Source organism: Astatotilapia calliptera, chromosome 8 (assembly GCF_964374335.1).
Source record: "Astatotilapia calliptera chromosome 8, fAstCal68.1, whole genome shotgun sequence".
NCBI classification, from domain to species: Eukaryota; Metazoa; Chordata; class Actinopteri; order Cichliformes; family Cichlidae; genus Astatotilapia; species Astatotilapia calliptera.
Window position 1 is genome coordinate 26,301,191 of NC_137429.1, and position 4,642 is coordinate 26,305,832.

Consider the following 4,642-nt stretch of genomic DNA (forward strand, 5'->3'; position numbering starts at 1 on the left):
TCCACAGCGGCGGACTCTCATTTTGTAGGTTTTCTCCCCCCACTTCCATCCTCCACTCCCACACACACCCGGCGCACTCCCCCCTCTAGCTCTCACGCACGAACTCTTCGGCGTCGGAGCTCGGGGCTCATTTGTTCCTTCTTGGTCCCTTTTAAGAATTATCACCACACGCCACAAAATGTCATAAAAATCCCCCCCAGCATTTTTGTTTCTTTAACGGCTACTTTTCCCTCTTGATCATTTCTGATGTTTCCAATGAACAACACAACAGGATCCGACTGTGTACCATGCACTCAGAAAAAATGGATGTCACAGTCATTTAGCCAGTGTTTTTACACTCATTGTCTGATCAGAGGATGCTTTTATGTTATTACTTTATTTCGATAACTCACTTTTGTGTCGGTTTATAGCCCATTTCTCGAAGCGTTGGGGGAGGTGGTATTTGTCAGAGTTTAGAGTGGAAACTATTTGGCTATTATGGATAAAACAGAAGAATAGGAATGGAAACAAAATGGAGCAAAAAACCCCAAACAAAACAGCACAATCGGCCTTGGACAGTAGCGCATACTGCCCCCCAGGCTGACCCTCCCAGTCAATAAATACTTTATTTTCTTTGTTTCACTCAATTCTCCTTTATTTTTGACACGCAGAAAAATACACATCATATATTCAGCTTCTTTAAGTACTTTATGGTTTTATCTTTAAGATGATTCACATTAACCAATGAGAAACAACTTCCATATATTGGGATCCCTGTATGTGTTTGAAAATTGACCTCTGCTTTTGGCAGAGGTGGGTATTTAAAAAAACTGCTATAAAACCAACTAAATTGTCAGATTTGACACTTTTTATGTCATGACAACCACGTATTGACAACATCCATAATATTGAAATGTCACTATAATGTCATTAATGCACATATGATAATATAAAATAAATTTGTAATTAGACTTTTTGTCAGCTTTTTTGCAGGCATAGTCTCATCCATGCACCTCTAGTTAATTTTGAATTGAATGAGTTTACCAAAAGAAGTACAACACAATGACTTGAAGAGACGGATTTGACATGTTATGTTATTGTGAATTTCATGATATTAGTCAAGTAGATATTGATTGGCATCAATACAGAAACTAGAAACATAATATAAACCCCATATGTTACAGCAGAATAGACTGAGAATCATTTTTTTTTACTCTTTCTTGTTACTATGTCAGATTTCTATTCTGTTGAGGTATTCTTGGTATAAAGAATTATTTTCTTACCTGTTAACAAATACAAGATACCGAAGTACATAAAAACTTTTTTCCCCCTTGACTCAAGAATGTTTTTTTTTCTGTGAGATTTAAAGCTATCTTTAAAGCAGATATAAAATAAAAGTGATCAGGCAAAGGGCTTGTTGCAGTTCGGAGAGAAAATTATTTTAAAAATGCAAGGAGAATCACCATGTGACCCATAGGGAATACACGAAGGACAGATGGAGGAAGAAGGTTAGCAAAAGAGTGTAAAAGGTTTGGTGATGCAGCAGGAAAGAACACTGGGTAAAAGTGTCTGTTCTGAAATGGCCAGTGAATTCATTCAGAGAAAATGTAAAGATGGCCTGGCAGGAAAAAATAAAATATATCAAAATGTGACAAGAAAACAACAAAATAGAAATGAGCAGCAAATACAGGAAACAGGAGCAAATCCTGATGCAGGGACTACAGAGTCAGACTGATAGGGTGGGGACATATGTTGACCCTAAACACAGAGTTTTCAGTGTCACAGTAGTGGCGCTCTGCTAATCTGGCTAGATCACCATGGCAACATTTGGTTTAAAATCGCTACATTTTCTCAGATTCCTTTATCTCTGAGCAATACTAGCTCACATATCCTGTATAAAAACCTATTTAGCCATAAGTTTGCAATGCTAATGAATAAGGAAAATGCTTGAATCGGGATTGATTTGTTGCCAAACCCATTTTATACTAAAAGCATTGCAGGTGAGAATGTAGCTAATAAGACACAGAGTAGAAAATGCATTAGACACAGAATAGTCAACCAATAAAATTCACCTCACTTTTTTGTGATATATAACCTGTGTAAGGTGTAGAAGAGAAGATTGTGATTTACTATTCCTAAATCATCCGATCTCCACACAGCTGACCCCTGACTATTCAGTATTCGCAGATCATTGTCTCTGATTAATTGGAGGAAAGAAAAGAAAAATCAAAATTTTCCATATTCATGGAAAAATCACATATTCGTTGATTTTTTTGTAAAGCATATCTCAAAATTTGCTAATGATGTCATTTTTTTGTGAGTAAATACATTTTTTATGATAACTAATTTTCAAATATTAACATGAATGTAAACACAGCAAAATATCAATAACATGTTTTTTTTTCTTAAAAAACTTCCACTAAACAATGCAGAAATTCCCCAACACAAAGCTGTTTTTGGATGACGGTTTAATGTATATTTGGTATTTGACCAGTTAAAATAGATAGTTATAAGTGTTTTTGGATCGTGTCTCAAGCATTTGTGAATTTCAACTATTTGCACGTGGTTGTGGTCCCTAACCTGGGGGTCGATTGTACAGGAAACAAACAGTAGAGATTCTAGAGTCTTTTGGGGCCCTAGGCACCCGGGCCCCCACAACCAGCATTCATCACCATTTACATTATTCAAGTGTCTCTCCCTCATAGTTAAGACTAGATTAGCAGTATTTGCATTATATTTAATGCTATTTTTTTTCACCAAAGGTCCAAGTGACTTCTTCAGTCTCAGCTGACTGCAGCTTTCCCCAATCTCATAAACAGTACATTTGCATATTGACTGAAACTAGCCCACTGAAGGAACAATGGGCTGGGAGGACAGCTTCCAGGTCAGCTTCCTGCAGTCAGCCGAAACTTGGATGAGTGACAAAACGTTTCTCCCACTGAAAACGTTACGTCCTGATGAACAGAATCAATTTTTGGAGATTTACTTACCTGGATGACTGAGCATGCAACAAGATATTTTTTTGACTCCCAAAGAGGAAACTCATTCATTTTCAGTAAGTAGCTTGTGTTCTTGTAATTAGGTTTGTTCAACAGAATCAGAATCAAGGAACGATACAAAGATATGCCCCGGATTGTGGATAGAATCCAATAGAATGATGCTCCCGATGGTAACACGCTTTCCAGCCGTGTATTCCAGCCCTAACCCTTACATTAAGCCTAACCCGAACCATAAGATAGTGTTTTCCAAAGTGATTCATGATGAGAAAGTAAAATAAATGTACATGTGTAGATTCATTCCAAACAGTTCTCATGTTTCTGAACACGTAACATACAGAGGATTTGTCACATAGCATCGGTATGGTACGTTTTAGGATGAAAATGTGTTGACTCCACTTGCAAAAGGAATGAGTGGAGTCAGGTGAAGAACCCTTAGGGGGTCGGACCTGTCCTACTGTCTCTGCAAACTTATATAGCTAATTATGGTGGGAATAATTAGTATAGTATAGTGTGCTGACTCTTCTCAGAAAAGCAAGAAGACACAGTCATATAAACACAATATTTGCACAGAGATAAGACCCTGCCCCATATATTAAGTGACTTTGGATAGTCTTGGTATTTTCACACCTACCTACAGCAGCCATTTAACCACTCTCATCTTGGTACAGAAGCTGCTCTGTCAGCAGCCGTAAATCACTACAGAGGGTGGTGAAAGCAGCAGAGCACATCACTGGCATGAGGCTTCCTGCCATTCAGGACATTTATCTTCAGCGATGCCTCCGTAAAGCACACAGCATCATCAAGGACCAGAACCACCCAGCACATCAGCTCTTCTCCTTGTTACCATCTGGCAGACATTACAGGAGTCTGTCTGCTCGGACTACAAGACTTAAACACAGTTTCTACCATCAAGCCATGCGACACCTCAACCACAACACTTAAACACACACAGCACAGCCCTCAGAAGCTGCCCTGCAGCTTCACAAGTACTCTGTACAATCTGCACTGGTCACTCAACTTTATTGATATTTATATATAAAAAAAGTGCAATACTGTAACAACTGCCACAAAAAACCCCCCCAACTTTTGTACTGTTCGATACTGTTGCTCATTCTTTATTTTCTTTATTTAATCACTAGTGTGTACATAGATTTATATATACATATATATATTTAGTCAGTTAACTGGAAATCTCCCTTTTTTACTTTTACTACATCTTATTAATATTCTGCTCTTTACTATTTTTCTATTTATTTTTTATTATTATTTTTTCTTCTGCTGTACCATTTTGCTGAGTGACTGTCTTCTGCTTGTCAAATACATTTCATTGCGATGTTGACCCTGTGCTAACTTGCATATGACAAATAAAACTGAAAACTGAAACTCATCAACTCGCTGTGTGTCTCTGTCACTGATTGAAAGCTGTCTTGCCCATCCTGACCTGACACAAGCAGAGCAATTCCCCTAGTAGCAATTACATGGAGGTGCTATCTGCCAGTTTGTGGGGTGATAAAAATTTGCTGTCAGCAGTTAGTTTTTTCTTCCTTTCATGGAGGGACCTGCTGTAAAACGTTCAGATGTTATGGCCCCAGAAAAATAAACCACATATTCAAGCAGGAATTTTAAAGATTTTGAAGCTTTCTCCACCGTCTGGGGTTATAGCT